At 45.9% G+C, this 24,748-nt stretch overlaps 1 long non-coding RNA gene across 1 annotated transcript; it reads right to left on the bottom strand.

Moving 5' to 3' along the window:
- Positions 1-2,790: 2,790 nt before the first annotated feature.
- Positions 2,791-8,422, bottom strand: LOC128150551 (uncharacterized). The gene is made up of 3 exons (XR_008238090.1): positions 8,144-8,422; positions 7,822-7,935; positions 2,791-3,708 (listed from the first exon to the last, which is right to left on the bottom strand). It is a non-coding gene; the product is annotated as an uncharacterized LOC128150551 (long non-coding RNA).
- Positions 8,423-24,748: the final 16,326 nt, after the last annotated feature.

Genomic DNA, 24,748 nt, shown 5'->3' with positions numbered 1-24,748 from the left:
CAGGGTGCGGGAGGTTACGTTAGTGTGGGGGGGAGCTGCCGGTGAACGCTCTGCGGGCGCATTTTGGTTGCTTTGCAGAAGGGAGCAATGATTTTTCGGCAGCTTTACGTCACAGACTGAAAGCCTTTTGCTCCAGCTGGAAGGTAGTGTGGGGTCTGCCACCTACCTCTCTTAACTCCTCTCAGGAAACGTGCTTCAGGCCTCACACGGGAAAGGAAAGAAAAGAGCCAGAGAAAAAAAGAGAAGAGTACAAGGGAATTACTTCTTCAAGAGCTGTATCTGCAATTAGCTCACCCCCTTGTGACCATGAAACACGGTTCACAACAATACTATTATCGTGTGCTACGCAAGGGGAGAGCATCGCTCCCACATACATCTAAGGAGGTTTATTACCAGCGCGAGCAATCCTCCTCACAGGATTTCGGGAAAGGCTGCGTTAGCATGAAGTGCTTTTGGTCATGTTTCTCACCCAAACGGAGACGCAGACTGCACGCCTGGAAAGTGGGGCATCCCTGTCTGGTGGTGCATGAAGCTGATGCAAAGGAAGAGAACCGCACAGCTCTGCAACCTCCTGAAACTCAGGGGTGCATGTGGGAGTCCCCCTGTCCCCAGTGCTTTGCCCATTTCTGCGGTTATCCTCTGAAGTCGGTCACACCGCCTAGGAGTTTATCTACCATTCAAGGTAGCTTTAGATCCATCTGCTGATCTCTCAAGAATGCTGAAGGGATTTTATTGTCACATTTATAAAGTGCTTTGAAGCCTTTGGGCAAAAGGGAGAAGAAATGTAAAGCTCTAATTTAAAGTACTTAATTTCCAGTTAGTATTTCTTGGGAGAGTGAATGCCACGCAGGGCACTGTTTACTACAAATGGGGCAGAATTTGATTCAGATGATTAGTCAGCTAAGCTTCAAAAGAAATTTTACAACCAATTGGAAATCCTTTGTAGCTTCTTCACTAGCGTCTTGGGTTTGGTTGTTTTGATTGAGGATCGAATGTAACACCCTATTGTTTGCTTTTTCCTGCCAAAGACTGCAGAACAAGTGTGTACTGTCCTCTTTGACAGTTGGAGCTCTCCAGGGCACACAGTTCTCCATACTGATATTCTGGTGTTATCTCATGGACCAGACTAACAGCAGAACAGATGATTTTATCTCCTCATACAAGCCTGCACCCTGCTTTACAAGTCTGTCACTTCAGCATCAGATCCAACTTCACTTTAAGATTTGTTTGTTCATTTATAAAGTCACTTGTATTAAAATGTCTGTTTTCAAAGTTTTGATCTGACACATTTCCTGCTTGGCTTGAGGAGTTTATGCTTTATAAATATTTTCTTATGGCATCGATTCTACAGTTTAACCATAGTTAGATTAATCTTAAAGTTCGTGCTTTAAGAAACTCTAAATTCTTTATCCTAAAATGCATCCTTAGAGTAAAAGAAACTGAGGTTCTGACTGATCCCTACTGGATTTGCTATGTTTCACCCAAATGGAAGAAAATATTTACTTCATTTTATATACTAGCAAAACCAGAGGTGTCTCTGCTTCCTGGTAGGAGGCTGGCCCAAAACCAGGCAGCCCTTAGTTTGCCTATGTGTTTGGAGGCCAAGCTAAATCCAAGATGCTCCACAAGCATCTTGCTTGACAAGCTGATTTTGGGAATAATTACAGAAAACTGATTTGTTTCCTGACAGGCTCTCTCCCGTAGCAAATGTTTGGTACGTTTAGCAAATGTGAGACTACTGCTCTCTTCTTGTGCCAGCTTTGCTATACCATGCAACGGGCATGCGAGCTGGCGCCAGCAGAGCAGGTTTCTCCACAAAGCACAACGTAGTCTCTTGGAGAGGTCCCAGCTGGAGAGTCGAAGCAAGACGTGTCTGGTAGCGCTGCGTCCGACCGAGGCATGGCCAAGGCACAGTGCTGTAACCTGGTTTGCCTCTTCTTTGGAGAGCCACCAGGCAGTGCTGAGCTGCCCTTAGTGGCTCTCTGCCTGCCTTTCCCATAGCACAGCTGTCTGGTGAGCATGGAACGGACATGTTACATCAACTCTCCTCTCTTTCATGGTGCTGCCAAGGCGGATTTGTAAATACAGAAACTTGCTGTTACACTGCAGCGTCAGTAAATGCTGTGATGTGCAACTGGTGGGCAAGCTGAGTGCATGAACACATATAGGAAGGGGAATAGCTGTGAGATGATATATTAGAAAAAAAATGGGTGTTCAAATTTTGAGAGGAGTCAGGAAGTCCTGGTCTGGCATAATGTAATAACAAACGACAAAATATATTTCCAGAAGAAAATTTTGATTTTACAGAGATGGTTATTTGAGCTACAGTGTGGAATCCTGGCTCATCTGGTATAAAATAGAGATTTACCCGGAGCTACGTGTCCAGGCAGCCACGAGCCCCTGAGCACATCCTCCCCGCTGCTGGAGGTCTGGCTGCCGGGGCTCAGGGCCCGCTCGCAGCCATGGAGAACGCTCCCATGCAGTGCGGCAGGGAGGCCACCACCGGCACTGAGCCCTGGCCCTTGGGAGCTGGTTCAGCTGAGGCTGTTGTCCTTGGCCCCCACCTGATCTATTGCTACGGGCCCCCAGATCCTGCCCTGCACCCCGACCCGCTGGCTCACACTCCCGGCCCCCTTGGCTCCCCGGCCCTGAGGGAGCAGCTGGCCCTGGCTGTTCCCTGGCATGCAGCCAGTATGACTTCTAACACCTTCAGTGAATTGCTTGTGAATCCTGTAAATGAAGAAGTATCTCCCAACTGATTATGACAAAGAGTTCCCAGTGGTTCATGTATTTGAGAAAAACCTTAGCTTAATTCACAGATAAGATGAAAATGCTAATTTGAGCCAGTAAATTATTCATTTATTTCTTGTAACAGCTGGTTCTGCATAGGAAAAGAAACACAGAAGAAATACAAGTCCCAGAGAGGTAGTCTAGTCCAGCAACAGTGCCCTCCACTAAGAAATGTAGACCTAGAAACTTTATACAGAATAAATCAATTATTTAATTCAAGCTGGTGAATGTTTTAACATTTAAAAATAGCAACCTACTCACTGCAATTGTACAGTGAACCATTAAAACATTCATAGAGCAGTAGTCTCACTTAAACAAACAGCTCTTCTACTCTTCCTGGTGTTTGCAGGTACCAGACTGTCAGCCCTTCCTCCCAGGTACCCATGGGTGAAACCCGTGGGCTTCCTGCGGCAGAGGCTGTCCTTTGGAGGAGTTCCACTTGCACGGTGGTGGCTAACAGAGGAAGGAGCCCCGCTTTGTGAGATGTGGCCTAATGCAGCGTTTGCTACAGCAATGGCTGCTAAATATTTGATTATCTCAAATGAACACCACCGAGCAGCTGGGTCTGGCACTGTGCTATGGGCTCAGAAATGCAAATCGTTCACTATGAAAATACTGTTATCAGCTTCTCAGGAATGGCTATGTTAAATAAACCAGGTGCGAACATCACTCCCAGCCCTAGCGTTATCATACCAGCCCAGAGCTCCTGCAGCTGCAAGAGAGGAAAGTGGACTGCCTGGAAGAAAAGGCTACGTGTATCTCTGGGAGAGTGACCAGGTTAATGGAAGAATTAAATTCCCCAAGGTTTGGCAATTGTGAGTAGTAACAGGATTTACCTTTTTCCAGAACATGACAGTTCTGTTCCTCTTTTTACTGTCTTCATTTTGCATTCATGAGAGTTGTACTGCCTGAACAGACCTGGACCAGAAGGAAGAAAGTGTTCAAGTTCTTTTACTTTAAATTACAGGCTTTCTCTTTGTCTGTCTGCCTTTCCTTAAAGGACAGATACAAGCTGTTTGGTTAGGAGCTGATCTTAAAACCACCCATGGACTCTAAAACCACCCATGGAGGCACTGTTACAGCGTAGTGGACTCCCAGCTCTAATAGCAACACAAAGGAAAACAAATTTGATTTGTGCTTATGTCTCTACATTGCTTTGGCTGATATAATCTAAACTAAAGAGTATGTAAATATTTTTCTTTTCCCCTTATAGTTCTGTTGCTCACAGTCATTTTATAGAAATTGATTTTTTTTTTTTTTGGAAGCCTGTTGGAAAATATCTTTGTCCCAGGAGCTACAGTGAATCTGCCAGTGTTGCCCATTTTGGTGACCACTCAACCTCATCTACCAACAAGCTGCTTTTTTTGTGGCTGCTTATTGGTTTTCCTGAAGTTTAGGAGCCCAGGGTGATCTTACTGTATGTTTGACAGACAGTGGAACTTCTCAGTAATTCTTTAGATGTTCCGGACACATTAAATTCAAGGATCACACTCCAACCATTTGTGCCTGCACAGTAAATTGGGTTTGGACCTACTGGGATTGGCAGATCTGGGACAACAAAGTGTGTAATGGCACCACAGAATTCATTGAGAGAAAATTCTCTCAAGTCATTTAAATCTGTCCTTTTTCATTACTACTTGTTTATTCAAATGTCATATGTCTGTGGAGAAAAATAAGCCAGCTCAAGATTTTATGTTTCTACTTTTCAGTTAAGCAAGAGAGCACTTTGAATCCACTTCTGCAAGACCCCCACCACGGTCTCCTCTGGATTGAATAGAGTCAGTTTTCCTAAGAAGTAATGAAAGCTCCAAAAACAGAGAGAGAGAAGGAAAAAAAAAAAGAGAAAGGTAATTTTCCAAGTAGAAGCCTGTATGCAATTTCCGAGTAGAAACCCGTATGCTATTTGGGTTGATGCCTGAAAATAACCACAATTCCATTTTATTTTTCCTTCAAGAGGTCTCCTTTAAAGCATGGTCTAATCTTGCCTGGCACCCAAGAGCAAACAGTGCCGTTTGCTTCACATCCCATTGGACAACTCTGAAAGACAGCAGTACAGTTGCAATTTTGCAGACTACTTCAGTCCCTTCTGGGACCCCTTTACAGTGGGGTCGATAATAGTTGTCTCTGCTTTGAAGCTAACACCGTTCACTGCGCTGCTGCCTTGCATTTCTGTAGTAATTTATGGTGACATTCACACTGACTTCTCTAAATTATTACACGAGGTGCAGAGTAACAGTTAATCGGATGTAGGGTCTGGCAACACCTTTTTAGCCACATCAGCAAACACTGCTGAAATTGGGTTTATTGACAGAGTGCTAGAGCGACTCCTGAGGAAATATACACATGCTAAAGTCCATCTTCCTTAAATATTCCCACTTTGACAGACAGCAAACATCCCATAGCATGGACGCAGTTATGCCAGCTACAGGTGATCATAAAGGAACAGTTCAGTCTAATAAAATAAGTGATACCAGTTTAATTATCTTATGCTGATATGATTGCATCTGCAGCAGCTTAACTGTGTACACAATCATGCCTTTTACAGGCACATGAGCTGGGAGAAGTAGTACAGCACTGTTATCAAGAAGTCTTTGCTAAACAAGATACGGCCGGGAATTTGAGCACTTCCTGAATTTAACCAACTCCTCTAATAAAGTGATTTTACAGAAGAGAGAACATGAAAATTGATGCAATTAGCAATTGCATTTTTGGCTATCTGCCCAGAAAAAACTGTGAATCAACACGCAGATGAATGATTTCCATCCATGTAAATTCAGAGCACCTATGGATGCTCTTTTAAAACACCTCCAAAGCAAGTGGTAACTCTGGGTCAGGGTCTGACCCCAACTAGCACATGTCCCCAAAGGGGACAGAGATGTCACACCCCTGCCCCTGAGCTCTAATGTTCCAGACACATCCTCCTCTGCACTGTGCTACGTACCAGCTTCTTCCCTCCAGTGTCCTTTCCTTCTGGCTTTATTCACAAATGAACTGTATCTACCTTTGGGCCCCCAATGGCATGGGAAATGATAGGCAGAGAAAGGATTTCTTTGCAAAACTGTTTGCTGACTGTCCTGCCTGTCTCTTGCGAAGAGCAAGGCTATGTGTGCAATACATGGCACTAGTCATGTCACTCCTTCCATTCAGCAAGCAGAAGGATAACATACATTTCAAAAGCACACATTAAACCTGTCCCTCTTCATCTAATTATCAGATGCACTCTTCTTTAATGGAGAGCGTGCAGCTGGTTCCCATCTGCTCAGCAACGGCTCACTTTTTTATGTTGTTGTTTGGGGTTTTTTTTCCTGCTTTGGGTTAAATTGAGAATGAGGTTTCATGAAATGGCTGCTGTCAGAGGGAGCCACCCTGGTCTGCTCCCTGCCACGCACCACACAGCATCCTTGTTGCCAGCTCTTAGGCTTGTTGGACCTCTCAGCAATCCCCTTCACCTTATCAAACAGGGAGAAAACTATTCGCTTCCTAGGTTGGTTCTCTGATGGCTTAAAGAGCAGGCCTGATTCACCAAAGGGTCAGGAAAGCACTGGCGGCAGCAGAAACACACTGCCGGGGGCAGGGAAGGGAAAATGGGAGCAGGTTGTCCTTTCAGGAGGCAGCTTGCAGTTAGGGCCATGAATGAGCTAATGCCGAATAGCAGTGGTTGCACTCCACTGCTGCTCCCAGCTGCGTTCTCCTGCCCTTTCTCTTGTGCTGAATCTAGCAACAGAGTGGCTTCAGGGTGAGTTGATTCAGCTGGCTGATCTGGCTGAAAACTACTCATTTTTATGGCACGGTTACTTTGCCGCTGTTATCAGCCAGATGAACAGATTCGCCCTGTGGCCATACAGCCACTAGATGCAATATAAGGAAAGCAGCGCAAACAGGAAGCACAGGCAGCAACTAGCTTCTAGATCAGCTCAGCTGTAATACCAAACCGCACCCTAAGAAGTAGCCACACCAATCCAGCCATCCTGCTGTTCCTGCAATAGTCAGATCACTAGATAGTTTGCTTCCCTACCTGTGCTCTTCTGCTCTAATGAACATCTTTTCAGTGCAGGAAGTGTATTTTTATCTCCCTTATTCCATGCGAGTAGAATTGCACTTCAGCAGGCAATTTCAACCTCTTCTGGTTTGTGGACTGCTAGTGGAGAGGCAGATCCTGCACAGTGGGACTAAATCTATTGAATTCCATTCCTTTGTGGCTTTTGTGGACCTTGGAAGTTGTTCACAGTGGCAACAACAGTAGACTGAAATCTGCTGCGCAGCAGAACTGCTGAGAATCACACAAGTCCCCTCAGACTGGCGACAGTGTTTTGACATAATTTTCTTCTCTCTTTTTTTTTTTCTCATCAAGGATAATAAAATTAGAACAGACTATGGTGTGCGAGGCTGGTGAACAAAGATGGAAACTTCGAGCTAAAACCTCCTCACTCTGTTTTCCTAATGGACAGCACAGGACAAATTACTGAGACAAGACTTCCCATTCTCTTTATCTGTGAGTAGGCTGTCCTCAAAGGAGATAAGCAGTAACATCCTTTCTTATAAAAGTAATGCAAGATCCTTTGTTGCAGGGCAGAGTCATAAATCTATGTTTGTGTATGGGCTGCACTAGTAACTGTGCCTTTTCTTGGCTTGCAGATGTTCCTCTTGGAGAGACTGTGGCTCCTCTCCCCATCACTGCAGAAGGCTGTGTTATGGTACCATGGGGTTTCAGTGGCCATACTGGCTCGCAGTGAAATGCAGCCTCCTTCCTTTTATCCCACCCTCTCTCTCTCTTTTTAAACTGGCTTTATTCCCAGATCTCCTTCACAGCCCAGCCCCATAAACAATTGAGTCACTACAATTGTCAGGGTGAAGGGCTGCAAGGAGAGGAGTGTGAATGAGCGAGGTGGCAAAGGGAGTGGCAGGCAGCACCTCCTTAAGCTGCCAAACCCTCATTTTTCATCAAGCCAGAGCTCAAGACTGGCACATTTAGTACATCCATAATCTGACCCAGCCCCTTTGGCTTAAAATGTCTACAGTTTATTTACATACCTTCTGGTCCATATCTTGCTGATTGATGCTTGAGACGAATTGCTGCTGAACAGGTCATATGTTTTTTCTCTTAAATATAGGGAGACGTGAATCCTCTTCCTTTCACATGCTTTGCTGCAAGATAATGAAATCCTTGAATGAGGAGGGGAACGACATATTAACATATAATTTAAAGTAGTCATGGAGTCATCCACTGGGGACCTCATCATGTATCTCATGTAAAACAGGGTCCAGGATGGCTGGCATGTGAGGGAGTTTCATCAAGGAAAAACAGGGCAAGAGTTCTCAAAGGAAGAGCTTATCCAAGGTGGTTACGTCTTACCAGCCAGATTTCTGAACCGTATTCCCAGGAGAGAAGTATCTGAATGCCTGATTCAGTAGTGATGCGCTCCTACACACCAGTCCTAAAATAGCAGAGGTTAACAACACTCAAAATGCCAGCACTAGGCCCCCGAGATAAAACGCCATCATGATGAAAGGAGCAATTCTCTTGCTTCCTTCCGTCTGCAGAATCTGTATAAGCTGGCCTCCACTTAAGGAGCCTTCCCAGTGCAATTATGTGAGTTAAGAGCTGGGTCTTTTGCTGATATAGTTATGCTGATAAAAGCCCTCGTTTAGATGTAGCTATACAGACAAAGGCAGGAAGAGTGTGTCTTTAACCTCACTGATACACAGCAAAAAAACCTATCTCTAGTATAGACAAGCTCTTAGGCTCAAAAATATGTGAATGTAATATCTCCTTTTGCATGTTGCTTTTATTACAGGCCTCCGTAGAGTGCCCGTCATTGTAATTGTTGAGCAGCCTTTATATAACAGCAAAACAACAATATTTTTGCAGCTAGAGAACAGGTTCTGATATTCACAACAGCAACTGACATTTCTTTCCAGATCAAAACCTGGGGAAGGAAATTCCTTGCCAGATGGAGTCCCAAACATCACTAGCTGTTTGCCCAGCACCTCCCAGTAACCTGTTAGCCACGACAGACAGCCGGTTCTTGCTAAACCTCTCTATTCAAAAAGAGGGTAGTAGCAATCTTTGCTGGTTGAACCTTATTGCTATGGTGCGAAATGCCACATTCAGGTCAGTGGGTATTCCTTCTGACCCCCTCACTACATTTTGCGTGCAAAATGTAATTGTCTCACTGTTGATTACTTTAACAGAATAATCCAGTCCCCAGGCTTTAGTGGCCATGTCAGGAAAGGGCTGGTCCTGATTAGGACTCCCAAATTCCACAAAAATAAGTAAGAGAATATCCAATACAACTGGTTTGATGAAAATAATACTAATTTAGAGGCAAGTAATTTAATGCACTACAAAATATCTCATAATTTTTATCTTTTTAACAGTCACCTAGGAGTCAGGAGAAAAATCCTTCAGGAGAACTGGAAAGCCCTGAAGATCCAAAGAAGAAAATGTCTCTAACCACATGTGAGAGAAACAAGATGTCAGCTTTGGCATCACGTTCATTGCAAAAGGATCCAAGTTTTCAATTAATTTTCTTTTTTTAAAAAGCTTGTTTTTCCTTGACTTGTAAAATATATTAGAGGGAAAACATCTGTTTTGAAAGAAAAGTCCTTTTTTGCCCCCAGTGACACATTGCAAGATCTTGCCTTCTAATGCCTTGCAGGAGTTAGTTTGATGATTCCGACACCCTAAAGCTCCAAGACTCTACAAAGAGGTAGTGAAAGGATTAAATAAATTACTTGGTCACTGTGGAAAATCATAGCCAGGATGTCAGAACACCAGGAGCCTGAGGTTTCTATGGCTATTGTATGAGACAGACAGCTTCATCTTGTCACCCCTGTAGGATTGCAGTACTGTTTTCTTTTCTTCTTTGAACAAATGGGCTCATGGCCACCGATTTACCCGTCTCACTTCTAGAAGTGTGGAAGCCACTTAGTTGTCGCAAAGCCTCAGACAAAGGTAGACAAAAGCTTTGCAAAAAGTCTCAGCCATCCTTATTTAGAACGGAGGCTGCCTGATAGCTAAAGAACTGAGCTCTTAGTTATCAAGGGGTATAGTACAATCCTAAATAATCTGCAGACTATTAGAGGACAAATAAAGGCTCTGGCTGGGAAGTTATTGGGTGAGTGTTCAAGGATTTCCAGTATCCTGTTTCCTAGGTGCTATTAAAAACCACAACCTTAAATTCCACAGCAACTCAGCTCCCCCTGTGATACCTTTATGTATGCACGGCTGGACACAAAAAATTTGCCAGCTCTTACCTGACAGCATATTGCTACACGCTGTAGCATGTAAATTCATCTCTGTCTGTTGACACAAGTCACCCTTCTTCAGCATCACTTTATTTAAACAACCATACGGTGTGTGTTTGCGTGTGTATTTGTACATAGAAGAAACTAGCTCCCCCAGTCAGCTGCTCATCTTGCTAATGCTGCTCATGCCCGCAGCAGTGAACAGCCCGAGCACCCTGGCAAATTGGGGGAACCCGAGGGGTTTCCAGAGAGCCGGCAGGGAAGGATGGGCCTGCACCCGCAGCACCGTCGCCTGGGCACCGATGCTGCTCCCTCCGAAGCTTCCCGTGTGACTGGAGGCCGCTTGCTTTCATTTCTGGGTGCCTCTCATTTCCTCATGGATGAAACATCCCTGCTTGGGAGCTGGGTGCAGCCAGCGCTCAGAGACACGGCCGAGCCCGTCCTGCGGTGTGCACGTTTCCATCCCAGCGGCTTTGTCTGATGCCAAGTCATTCCTCACGTTGCCTAACTGCCCTGTCACCTTTGGTAACAGTCGTGTTTGGCAGCCGACCATTTCCTCGCAGACTGGTGACCTCACCGCTGCTTCAAACCTGTGTCAGAGAAGTTTACACATCACTTAGGAACAGGCTGTTCTTCACCCACGCTACAAAGGCCCTGTCTGCACTACAAAACAAACAAAATCAACCTGCCTACAACACCGCGGCCACTTTGCACTGCTTAGTCTTGTCAAGGACGCAGAAAGGACCTAGAGCTCGCGCTGATCCGCTCAGCTCTGCGAGGCAGGAGAGTGCTGTCCCTCAGCCTGGCTGCTCCCCATGACAGACCCCGCCGAGTCAGGGCTCAACCCAGCAGGACTTCAAGCAACCACTGCAGCAAACTGGGCACTCGTGAGATTTTTTCTGAAACTTTTCTTTGTCCTTTTTATGTAGCTGTTGCTTCCTGGACTCATATTGTTTAAGCTCTCTCATTTAGTTGCAGAGAATTGAATTGCATGGACCACTGGTAATGTCAGCTCACCAAACGGCAGGCCTGGTGACTAAAGGGAAAGGACGGGAAGGGGGAAAGCAGAACCAGAACAGCCAGGCTCCCCTTCTTGCCCTGCCACTCACTGGCTTTTGCATAACTGCGGGCAGGCCGCTCAACCATCCCACGTTTTAGTAAAACAGAGTCAGCCCTGGAAAATGTATCAAGATCCTTGACAGAAGGAATTCCACAGAGTGAAATGTGGGGATTATTCCTAAATGTTTATTGTTCAGATTTTAGAGAAGAATTTGCTTTACTGCACCATCCACAGTTTCAGGGCTGTCCTTAACAGAGACCCAGCTGAGACCCCGTCTCCAGTACTGTGACGGTGTGTAGTGCTAGCACAATTCCACAGTCATTCACTTCTCTCTGTTCACTCTAGATTAATAAATCACATTTTCTTAAACAGTCCTGCTTTTATGGGAAATTTTGGCCTGGTTAGTGTGTTTTCAAATATATGTAGCCACATCCAGTTAAGGACAAAAATAGGTTTCATATATTGAATAATATATTGCTGGACTTGCCCCATGCAAGAGCTCGGTTTATAAATATGTGAACAACACCCAGCAAAACCAAAGGAAAGGTTTGCTGCTCTGTTGTCACTATGTAGGGATCGCTGATAGCACATAGTCAAGTACTAGGTAAAAGTCAGGCTATGTTGCAAAGCTGGATAAAATTACCTTTCTGTTAACAAACTGTGTAAAATTACCCAGTTTGTCTAACCTTGAATTCCTCCTGGTTTCTGGGGAGTTTATGTCCCAAATTCCTTGAACTATATAATAAGATGATTGCTGTAATATTTTATTTTGGTTGTGTGCACATGAAATAGGGCGGACTGGTAATACACCAGAGACTGTGTAGAGCAGCAGCTGTTACACTTTCAAAGAGCATTACTGATCTTTTTATAGTTGGCTGCAGTTGACATCACGTCTAAATAGAGTCTCGCTCTAAAATATGTTCCACCCAGCCTATGCAACCTTAAAACCATGCATTGCTGGGAGGAGAGAGGGTCACAGGAAGCAATGCAATGCCAGCACGGAAGTAAAAGCCTGGGGATGTTTTTTCTTCTTTTTCCTGCATCCATTAGAAATGCTCTTGAAAGCCTTCTTCAGGAAAAGCAGCTGCCTCTGGAGAAGAATGACAGGGTGAAACCTCTCATCTCGGGACCCAGCATTCAAAGCTGGCCCAGGTCAGCAGTGACTGACCGCTGTAGTGATAGCTCTCTTAGTGCCTCGCAGACGACTGTCCAGACCAAAAGAGGCTAAATGCTTTTATGCTGTTACCACTGGTGCCACCGTGATGCTGCTGCAACCTGGATAAAAGCAGCTGCGCAGTAAAAATCTTTGGTGAGGAGCATCACACACCCAAGCCCCTTTATGGACCGGACCAGCAGCTTTCAGAGTTTTCAGGATAGTGCTTTGCACCATACTCACTATTAAGAAAATAACAAAGCTGAGTTTGGGGAAGCTTATCCAGGACTCCAGGGTATTGAGAATAATGGTCGCCGAGGGTGACATCTGCTGCGGCACAGACCTCCTGAATGAAACCTCTGCATTGCTTTAAATCCTCGCAGCATGGTACACCACTGCCCTGAGGACCTTCTGCAGTAGCACAAGGGAGAACAGTTTCAGAGCAAGTCCCATAAACCTGAAGACGGGGACTCACCACACTGATTTGGAGCAACTACTGCCTGTACTCTGCCATCTCTGTAGCTAACACAAAGGGATTAGGTACTAAGGAAAGAGTTTGGGCTAGGACGGCCCTCCACACTGCAATGCTCCATGAACTCACCTGGGCTACTATAGCACATAAAAAGCCACATACTTCCCCTGCCTGCTAGAGAGATATGGGATGAGATATATGATGTGCTTCTTCCCTATGCCTGCCTGGCATTTCTGCCCAGCTAGCAACGATGCCAGCCCATGGAGCTGAAATCACACATACTAATCAAGTATTTTTCCTCAAAGTATCCAAATTGTTGCCGTGGTTCCTTCCAGGCTCCCTTTTCTCATTTCATCATCACATCTGTCGGCTGACAACAGACATGATGATACAAGAATAGGAGCAGCCACTGTGACTGCTATATGTAAGTGGTTCTCTTCCATGTGGAATATTCGGAAGACACTTTTGGTTCAATTTCTTTCAAGGGGACTGCCCATGTAATACAAGACATGCAAACTAGGGTACAATAAAATAGGGGAGGCTGAAACGCTGCCAAATAAAGATTTAGCGCAGAGGTTTTACCAGTGCTGATCGTATGAGGTCTAGCCCCCAAAACTTCTAAATCCACCTGTGCTTGTGCGTGTCTGAATATCTATACTACTATATTGCTGGACATAGTCCATGTGAATGGCCTGGGTTTCCTGATGTACCTTTCACAGCTTTACATGCACTGCACCTCCCCTCTGAGTCTGTGACTGAAGATCATTTGGTTTTCAGCTATGGTTTCTTCTGAGATCCTAAAAGACCTCATGGGGAAATGTCAATGTCTTACTCTTTCCCTGACCTGCTCTGTTTCATCTTGCAGGGAGCCACCACCATCCTGGCAAGAAGTCCATTTAAAAGGCCAAGCCAGGGATGTATAGCCTACCTTCACCAGGAAAGGCTGCAAAATGTGAGGAGACGGTGCATCACCATGGTCTGAGAGCCTTCCCCGGACATTGGTTAGATGGCGTGCCAAAAATGTCAAGGTTAAGAGTTACTGGTACAGCCCCTTTCACAATCTGCCACTGTTTACTGTCTCAAGGGCGTGATGACACAATTTGACCTTAAAACTGCATGGACACAAGCCTCCTCTATGCTGGAAGATGCATCATCCTCATAGCCAAGTGCATCGGCACGTACCCAGCACAGCAGCCAGGAATGATCGGCACTGCCTTCCCCCTTCCAAAATGTCAAACGAATTTCTGCTTAAACCTGTGACACCGGCAACCACAGAAGTCCTCTCCAGCCTCACCCCGAGGTTGTTGCTGCCCTCTTTATGCTGTGCTCCCACCTGGCACTACACAAGGGGACCAGCGGAGAGTGTCACACTGTCTCCTCACCAAGGCACACGTAGCCCATGTACTTCATGCAGGGCAACTGAGAGCAGTGCCCTACAGCATCCCCACAACGTTACCAGTGCTGCCCTCTGCTCTTCTGCGCTGTAATAAAAACACAGTTCTAACAGCAAAATCTCTGTTTTAACAAGCACTGCTTATTTTCTTCAGGAAGGAGGTGGAAAATAACACTTCGCTATATAGCAGCAGCCACACTAGGAGTATTTTGCTAATGTAGTCCACCAAGAAATAGGTCTAATTGGGGGCATTTACTCACCAAAAAAGTGCCAGCCAAAGCAGGTACATCCCTTGCTTATTTCTGCTGTGCCTACTAGAGGCACTGCTAGCAAACGTATTTTCCACTTAGCTTTCCCCTTCCTATTCATGCCAGGCTCAATGGTCAATTCCCAAATGGCCCAAACTTCACCCAGAAAAAAAAAATTGCAATTATCTAAACTATGGCTATTCTGCAAGTGCTCCAAAGAGCACTTCATGACTCCTTTTTCTCATGATTTCTGCATGCGTACATGGAGAAAACCAGGAACCCTGACCCACAGATATAGAGAGGATGTCACAGGAGTGGCTCTCCTTTTGTTGTGAAGAAAAAGTGAATAACTCTTTCCTGCTGTGTGATATGGTCCACAGTTTCTGCATCTGCTGAAAATGCTGGCAAGAGTTTGAGAACTGACCCTGGGAAATGTGGACAGAGAAAAGAGGTCAGGCAGACCTGCAATGACTGGGTCTTCTGCAGCTCTTTGTGCATATGAATTTTACATGGTCCTAAGTAAAATTCCCATCTGAAACCAGCTGTTCCACTTCGGTTAGCCAAAGGAATCTGGTGAAGCTGCATTGCTGCAAGATTAGATAAAGGCCTGGAGAGCAGGAAGCAGGCACAGATCCTGCTCTGGAACAGGGATCTTCTAGGAACAAGCCTGTGTACCTTCACCAGCGTGCCATGCACCTTCCCTTCAGCAACAGTGCCACAGGCAAGTTACAGTGGCATTTGATGTATATGTTTGGACAGCCCAGACTTGGCTATATGCTGTTAATGGCAACTTGCTGCTGCGGAAAGCTGAAATGCAAAGACCTGTTTGAGATGAAGGAGGTCAGTGCTCACATACATTCTGGACACTTTGTTAGGGTGAGGAAAGAGTGCAACATACAGGAGTTTGCTTGTGTGGGCACCTGTGTGGCTCCTCACATCTCACAGCTAGAAATTATCCTTGTCCCTCAAGCAGGAGCCTGCTCCATGCAGCCAGTGGAAAGATCACCATTTGCCTAAAGAGATGCAAAATCAAGCTCTGTGGACAGGGAGGATCAGACTTCTCAGTGTCAGCAGGTTCCCTGTTTGTCCTGGACTGCTCTATACATGCCAGGACTCCTGCTGCCTTATCTGGTAAGAAATACAAAACACGGAGGAAGGACAGTTCAACCAAGAGAGATTAATCAAAGGAAACTCCTTATCTTCTCACTTCTGCCCTTTGAAGACCCCAACTTTTTCTATCCCAGCAAGATTTGAAAGAAATACAGCCTCTTTGAAATGCTAGAAAACCGTGGATGCTGCTATGCTGGCACTGACCAAGACACACGATGTAAAACACCCAGGTGATGCTGTGATTGACTTGATATTGTGCCCAGTTTTGCAGTTTCCAGCCACCATCATAAAGACTTTGTCTACAGTCGTGCTTCAGGCATGGACAGTGAGCCTGAGAGTAGTAACAAGAGGATAGCAGCAGTGGAACTGCAAATAGAAACTTACACTACAACACTGCTGCACCCTTTTTTGATCACTCAGCCTTGCAGCAAACTCTCGCCCCTCCTTTATACCTTCTCTTACCTCAAAGACCTTAAGACAGCCTCCCAGATGTGAAGATATGACAGCAAAAGAGGAAAAACATGGTTGCCTAAAGATACTGGGGGATGGTTAAAATGGCAGTAGAGAGCTGCTGCGATCACTGCCGCCTGGAGTCACTCTCGATCTGGGATTGCAGTTGTCTCATTTGGAGTAATAAATGTATTTGCTCTTTGGCATGTGTCCAGCAGCACGGAGAAACTTCCAGGGGGCGGGGAAGAAAAGCTGTCAAGGAGAAAAGTCTTAAATCCCCCAAGTAATATGTGTAAGACAAGCTTGGTCAAATGCAAAAGAGAGGGGAAAGAATCAAGAGGACTAAAAGATAGTGGAGAAAGAGATAAAAGTACCAATAAAAGGAAAGAGAGGAAGACCTGTAGACAACAAAGGAGAGGATTAGACTAAGGAGGTGACAAGGGTGCACCCTTGACAAACGGGGTCAAAGTCAAATAGAAAAAAAACCCTGCCAGAACTAAAAGCAGAGAAGCTGAGCTTCAATAATAGGAGAAGAAAAACAGCTGTCATATAAAATAGGGTCAAGAGAACAAGAGGAAGTTTGAAAGTCCGGGGCAAGAGCTGCCTGAGCCGGGCAGCCCGGGGGGCACCGGTCCTGGGTGGAGGGCAGGGACATGCCCTAGAGAGCGTTGTTTGTGGAGAAGAGTGAGGCAACATGCAGGACGGTATGGGATGGCTTATCTGGGATGGTTGAGGCAGGAGGATGGGATAGTGGGGGAGGAAGATGGAGATACTTTTCTATGCAAATGCGTGGAGCTTCTGTGTGAGTCAGACACCAGAAAACTGTGCCGTGGGCTTACAAAAATCAGGATAACATGCAAAAATAATGCCTACTGGGTTCATTGCATGGTATTTTCTTTCTTCTTCTTTTCTTCAGTTTGATTTTAAATAGCAAAGAAATATGAGTCAATTCATGCATGGAAGATAATTACTTCATCAAATGGCATAGTAACCACTGCACTCCCCAGCTATAATCACCCGAAACTGCTGATTTAATGATCAACTGCAAATCCCCAACTCAGGTGGAACTTCCCACCTTCCATCTACATGTTAAAGCTGAAAATCTTCCAAACTGTACAGAGGCCTGAATATCTTTGAAATTAAACACCCCAGAAAAAAATGCTAGAGCAAAATGGTTTTGTTGCAAATGCCGTGATACACGAGACACCAACAGTCCCTTGTCTCCAAAACTTACCAGAAAAGAAGATGGGAAACAGAATGAATGGTAAGACTGAAGCCAGAGCACCGGCCTTGGCACGTGCTTAAGCAGCAGCAGGGAAGCGCAGGGGAGCCAGCTGAAGAAATCTCCAGTCAATACCACTCAGAGAGGGAAGACTTGTGGGGTTTAATAGCACCAGAGCAGCCAGGGGCAGCGAAAGCTGGTGGATCTGTGTTCGTATGGGAATGGGCATCCGACCTTACCGGGAAACTTCTGGTTCTATGTATTGCCTTCTGGTTTGAACTACTGGAGCAAAAATTGCTTCACATTTGGATCCTTTTCTCAATAACCTTTAACAAAAGAAAGAAGAAAAAAGTGAAATTCTCATAAAAACATATTAATTTCAGCAGCTTGCGCGCTTGGACAGATACCAAACACTGCAAGACAGAAACAGAGAATCTTATGACTGTCGTTTTGCTACATCAGGGTAGAAGGAAGACCTCACTGCATGCAGGGGGTGATGATAAGGGTTTAGGAGTTTGCCAAGAAAAAGTACAAAACAATGCCTTAGCACTGCTTGCTAAGGCCAAGGAGCCTGAAAAAGGAAGAGAGAGGACTGTTTGGAGCTTTTCTTTCTGTTATTCAGTGCTATTAAAAGAGGATGTGGCCTCTCTGCTATGTATCACCCTGCCTTCCCCTGCCAGCCCTGCTATGGGTGCCTGTTCTGGCTGCACCCTGGAAGGCTGCCTCTCCTAAGTAGGTGCTGTATGAAAAGGAAGTAAACAGGGTCCTGTCTTTTTCCTTACCTCTTCCATTCTTACCTTCTTCTTTGGTTTTGGGTTTTTTTTTGTTCATCTGCAGAGATAGATTTTTTTCCTTTGCTTGTACAGTGAATTAATTAAATATTACTGGGAGTTCAGATGACCCAGTAATTTTATATATACAACTACCTGCATCAACAGTTGTTATAAAATGCTTCATTAAGGAAAGTATCTCTAAGAATGGGGTATGACCTTGTTCAGGGCATGCAAGTAAGCAAAGCAACGTGATGAGCTCTATTAAATAGATGCTTTAGGTTCTCTCATGGTACCACATGCCATAAAATCAGAGAGGGCACAGAGATAAATTGCAACAAGGAATTGTTTAAGCCTAAGGCTTGCTGCCACAGCAATCTTTGTGGGACTGCCCACTCACTGCAGAAGCAACAGTGCGAGTCAGGTACACACATCCTGCCATTCTCAGGGCATCTCAAAACTCAAAGGCGGGCTGAGGTTTAACAGCGTCTAAATTCAACCGCAAATATCGCCTGCCCTTTCAACCAGTCTCTCCTGTCTCCAGGTAGCTTCCTCCCTATTGCCCTTTCCTTTCCCTCTTCCCACCCTCACCATTTGCTCTTATCTCCCTCCCACTCCCAAATCCTTGATCTTCCTCTCCCTCTGAAGGTAGGGAGCCAGCTGCCAGCCATCAGACATACTCTGCTCTTGCCCCTTTGCTACGTCTGGGTCCCCTCTGGACCTGGACGTCTCACCCCAAATCTGTTCCTGTTGGGATTTAGCAAGTGCAGCCCCTTGATCTTTTCATATGCATTTGCTAGATTCTTACGCCTCCCTCACGGCCGCTTTCTTCAAGGCTTTCTGGGTGTCTGAAGCTCTTATCAAGTCCTCGGAACAGAATACACGAATGGCACCACCAGGTCTTGAAGTCACGTCTCGCACCTCTCAGGAAATGGCTTACCCCACCAAGTCACATCCCCCTCCTAAGCACACAGCTGAAGTCACAAGACACTATTAGTTCCTTGTTGCCAAAACCAAAGAGAGACAGCAGTTTAATTTTAAAAGGAAAATAGATCATGCATATATAGATGTAATCAGATCCTAGCCAAACGAGACAGTCATCTTTCAGAGAGAAAACAACCACTTGTCACATTGCATTTATTTTAACCCCGTGGAAGATCTGTGCATAGAGCTATTGGACAAGACTGGCCCTTTACTTTGTGATCTGAAATAACTGGTGGCACTGCAGCTGCGCTGGGCTGCACAAGCAGTGTCCTGCATTGGGGACTGATGTCACCAGGCTCTGACATCATTCTGGTTCTCCAACGCGATGGGCTCCATCACATATTTCTTAGCCGTAGGTACAAAAGCCCTGAAAGGGCTTCAGCCCAGCCCCTTGGTCACAGGTCACTTATTCAGGATGCTGCGGCCGCACCGCCATGGGTCCCACTGTCAGCCACATGACAGGGACAGCACCGCTCTCCCTTTCACTCCCCAGCACCCAGGCGCCTGCTGCCCACCGGGACAGCCTGGGGACAGCCTGGAGTGTGGCCGAGTCACGCTTCCGACCTTGTAGTAAGACACTGGATCCACCTCACTGTCTCACAGCTGGAGGCGAGCCTGAGGGTCAGAGACAAACCCAGCCATTTCAGTTTTACAGACGGTGAAGCCGAGGCACAGAAGTCAGCATTTTGCTTGGGACCACGCAAGACCAGAGACAGAGCTGTGAATGCAATAGCGGCATCCTCAGCCTGCGGCGCTTTTCAGACAAGTCACTGTACTGATCACACCCGCCACACGCGTGCAGTGGGAACGGCACAGCCCTAAGTGTGAGCATGCCATCGTCCATCCTTCCGAGAGGCAGAAGGAGCCCTCTACATCAAATATGCTTCCTGGGCTGACGAGGAAGGCAAAACCCCTTTTCTCTGTAGGGTGCTGGTCCCTGTCTTCAGATGGGCTGGGATCTGTTCCAGGAGTCCCCTAGGAGCAGCGGATGATGTGCGGGGTGAGGCAGTGAGGACCTCCTCAGCACCCTGCCAGGGCCCTGGCGAGGAGGAGCTCTCAGGGACACAGCTCAACAGCCAAGGTGGACAGGCAGCTCAGGTCTCTCAAGAATACGCTTCAAGATCTGCAAACTATGCCAAAGTGAGGACTATATGCAGCCCACCTTCTCAAGCTCTTCCTTGTTATAGCCATGAGGGCTAAAAACATAAACGCTATGAAATGACAACTTTAAATTAAACACATGACATCACTGTGAGATCTCAGAACTCTACCTAAAAGCCTGGGTGTGCCTCAATATATAGATCTTGGTGTATGTACATTGGGAAGACCTGATAAACCTCTAAAAGCATTCGGAGGCTGTGAAGAGCTTTGTCACAGCGAGTAGAAGCAATCGGAGGGAAATTAGGTATTCATCTAACGATTTCCTCTTAGGCAGAATGAAAAAAACCTCAAAACCTAAGCCTAGTGTGCATTAATGATTTTTGCTATCAGGGCCCTGCTAGAGAAGCTGGAAATTATACAGCATTTTCATGCCAGCAGAAGCTCTGGAGCAAATGTAGTTATGTATGCAACCATAAAAATGTGTCTGGTCTACAATTAATTCTATTTGTGAGATAGTTCTACAGGCATGGCTTCTTCAATATAGCTTAAACTTAAGCTAAGTCTTAACAGCAAAAATGTGGTTTTGTTTTGTCTTAAACTTCCTCTAAGTTAATGAAATCAGGTTTGTGTGACCACAGTTCTTTCTTTGGTCAGTCTCCTAATACAAGCTTTTGAACCTGTTGGCCAGTTTCAGTTAAAGCAGATGTGGAAATTGAGATCTCCAAGATACCAAGTCTGTGCAAGTTTAGTCAGGCAGACAAGAAATCGCTAAACTTGCACCACTAAAAGCTTCAGTCTTGGGTTTAGACACCACAGAATTCATGTTAAAGACAGCCACCAAAAAGAAAAAAATAATAAGCTTTGCTGGAATGAAAAAACACCGTGCAAGAGCTGTCTCCCTGCAGAGTCTTAGAAGGAACAAAGTGATGTGACAAGCCAGAAGAGTTTGAACACAGCTGTCCTGGTTTCAGCTGGGATAGAGCTAATTTTCTTTCTAGTAGCTGGTATAGTGTTATGTTTTGGGTTCAGTATGAGAAGAATGTTGATAACACACTGATGTTTTCAGTTGTTGCTAAGTAGTGTTTAGACTAAAGTCAAGGATTTTTCAGCTTCTCACGCCCAGCCAGCAAGAAGGCTGGAGGGGCACAAGAAGTTGAGAGCGGACACAGCCAGGGCAGCTGACCCCAACTGGCCAAAGGGGTATTCCACACAATGTAATGTCATGCCCAGTATATAAACTGGGGGCAGTTGGCCTGAGGGGGGATCGCTGCTTGGGAATTAGCTGGGCATCGGTCAGCAGGTGGTGAGCAATTGCATTGTGCATCACTTGTTTTGTATATTCCAATCCTTTTATTAGTATTGCCATTTTATTATTATCATTATTAGCGTCTTCCTTTCTGTTCTATTAAACCATTCTTATCTCAACCCACAAGTTTTACCTTTTTCCTCCCAATTCTCTCCCCCATCCCACTGGGTGGGAGGGAAGTGAGTGAGTGGCTGCGTGGTGCTTAATTGCTGGCTGGGGTTAAACCATGACAACAGCGAAGGCTGTACTAGCGGTTACAAACCACTGCATGGCAAAACCTATCGTGTCTCCTCCCCTCCAGGACTGAGCAGCAGAACTGCTCACGTGCGTTAGTTATCTAAAGGGGTGTGTTTGTTTTGGCAGCGAAGACACGACTGAATGTCACACTGCCGCCTACTCTTGCCATGGGTTCTGGGATGCTTCCCAAGCCCCAGCTCCTGAAGTCACGTAAGGCAGGATCTTCATCTGCACTTTCAAAAGATGACTTTGTGGCCGTCAACAGCCTGAGGGAACCTCCCCAGCTTGATATGGAAAAGGCTGAAAAGCCAGCAAACCTTGCACAGGGCCCATCTCTCCCTTCTTCAAAATTTCAGTGTTTTGGTGCCTGTCTTATCCTTGCTGGACCCTTGGAGCTGGCAGCGGTGACAGGATAGCATGTTCTCCACCTGAAGCTTAAAACCATGTTTTTATTGCAGGTACAGGCGCATTTCACATTGTGAGAATCCCCTGGACACAGGTACCTCGGTGCAGAGGTACTCCCAGCATGGACAAAAGCATAAGGAGTTTCTCTCTTGACAAATATAGTGAAGATCAATGTAATCAGCTTCTGAAGCAGGCCGTAATCTCTGTTATCTACACAAGGCAGTCTGCTCTTCCCTTAAAGACAGCTATCTCAATTTTAGTCATCTTAATTTCAAAAAGCAAGCCACTTCTAGACATATGACATAGCTTCTGCGTCTCGAGGGAAGAAGTAAAATCCCCCTTTGTGCCTAGACAGGACAGGAATAAAAGCAAGTATGCAGAACAGGAAGGGACAAAAGTCTGAATGTCTTCCTAAATGCTGCCAGCCCTTACCTAGGTATAACGCCATGCAGATGCTGGCACCTGCAAGGCATTGGAAACCTCCTTGTCAGACTACAAGGGGCACAGCAGGATGCAAAACTTCTTGTTGGGGAAATGAAGCTCCGCTGAATCCAGACACGGTGCTTTTTTCTTGCTGCAGGAGGCACACTGCAGTACCTCACAGGCATTGCTTTTAGCACATCGGTGGGATGACACTCTGTGGGAGCTGCAGAGAGGTGTGCCAGCGTTGGGAGGGGAGAGAACTGGCAGAAGAAAGCAAAGAGCTGTCTTTCGTGCTGTCCTGCTTGCCTAGGAGGCGGCAAAAGCCTCCTACTCTGATCTCCACCTGACCACACACTCCTTTACAATTACAGCACTGTCCCCCTTGCCTTTCTTCAACCTTAGACCCCTTTCAAACCAAGCCAATACAGAAGGGTGGCCACCAGGATCGCACAGAGGAAATTAGCGTGTAATGCTTTAAGCAACAGGAAACGCGATTCCTGGGCTCTGGTCTTGCCCCGGAATTGCTCTGCTTTTGCATCCAGCACATACCACTGGTACGCAGAAGAGGACTCATCACCAAGATATATCAACGTGCTGGTATTAGCCAGCCAGCCCAGAAAAGGAAACTGAGGCAGAGAGAGTGGAAGTAAACAGAGGTCAGCACCGAAGGTGTGCAGCCAGGCAGCGCAGCCAGGCCTGCCTGCAGCCACTCACGGGTAAACTCTGGGAACGTCTGCTAGAAAATGCAATTCTCTGCAGACGGGTAATTCAGTGACTGAGCGTGAACCCCATACCCCGTGTGTGTAATTCTGGGCTGCATTAAGGGCACGGACCATTTTGCCCACACGATTCAGTCACAGTAGCATGGGTGTGCCTAGCCCATTTTACAGAGCTGCAGAATACAGGCTTCCTATTCTGTGTTGCAGAATGAGCGTGTCAACCTGCACTCCTATACAATATCTGTTGCAACAAAGTTTAGTATGTAGAAGTTATTTTTCTTCCACTGTAACAAAGTAGACTTTTTTTTTTTTTCCTGTGATTTATAAATGTTATATGTGTGTCTCTTAATGAAAGCTTTCAGGCCTGGGAAACATCTCCATTCATTTCCCCATAAGGGGAAGCATGTTAGCTGCTGTTACAAGATAGCTACGGAACACCTCTGGTACAGTAAAGTACAAGGTAACTGAGAAGGCTTTTGGCCTGAAGGATGACACAGCAGTCAGAGATCAAAGAGTCAGCCCACTTCCAGATTTATGAGTTGGGAATAGGTCTATTAGCTCCCAGTACTCGCTCTTGCCTGAGTATGTATTCAGTATACATTGATAAAGTAGTCGTCTTAATGGGAAGTCTGACTCTTAAAACCACCACGCTCCCAGGCAGTCTGTCTCAGGTTTGTCCTCCTCTAGCTCAGCATCAGATCCAGGTGGCGGCAGTCCTAGCAGCACCCCCAGATGGGATCCCCTCATTTCCCTCCTGCTCCACCTTGCAGTGCCCTCTCGCTTGTACAGCTGTCCCAGGGGCTGCCGGTGACCCACGGGCAGGGAATCCCAGATCTGGAGAAAAAAACTTCTGTTACTGTACAGTTAACTTGGATTAGTTCCCTGATCACACTGTGTGGACTCACACACAGCTTAGCAACCCACTCAGCTAAAGGGAAAGCAGCAGGATGGGGATGAACAGCGGGGGCCTGCGGTGCCAGCAGCTACTTGAGCCTGGGCTGCTGCTGCTGAAAGAAAAACATGTGTACACGTGTGAAGAAACACATTTCCCTGAAAAAGCTGCTCTGTCTGGTGTACTTAATCCACCTTCACCAAATCCTAGAAACTAAAGTCAATATCCCTATAAGGGCATAATTCAAAGCAGGATTAAATCCTTCAGAAACCTAAAGGATGTCACATCTCTATTCTGCATTACACAAGAAAGAAACCTCTGCTTGTATTTTTCAGCAAATGTTATTTGATGTGAAATAGAGTAAAATACTCATCATGTAAACGTAACATGGAGTAATTCCCTTTTGGTGCCACCTGTGGCATCTTCTAAATCTGCACAGAATCTGCAGAGTAATTCAATCCTCCCTGAGTCTTTTATTAAAAACCTAAAATAATGCTGCCCACGCTTTCTGGATCACCACTCAACTGTGCCCTTTGTCACCACCGTGCCCTCTCGTTACAGAGCTAATTGAGAACGCTGTACAAGTCTCATGTTTCTGACCGCCGTCTGCAGACTACAGGCCATGATTTCAGGAACAAACGACCTAGAAACTTCATTAACGAGAGCACCTGGATTGCTACACGTGTAAAAGCACAGAGGTACAAACACTTCAGGAACAAAACTTTGAAAAATGGCTTTTAACGATCAAAGCACCGTACGGGGGGC

Source organism: Harpia harpyja, chromosome 13 (genome assembly GCF_026419915.1).
Source record: "Harpia harpyja isolate bHarHar1 chromosome 13, bHarHar1 primary haplotype, whole genome shotgun sequence".
Taxonomy (NCBI): Eukaryota; Metazoa; Chordata; class Aves; order Accipitriformes; family Accipitridae; genus Harpia; species Harpia harpyja.
Note: the sequence above shows the minus strand (reverse complement) of the source record. Positions and strands in the feature narration are given on the sequence as shown.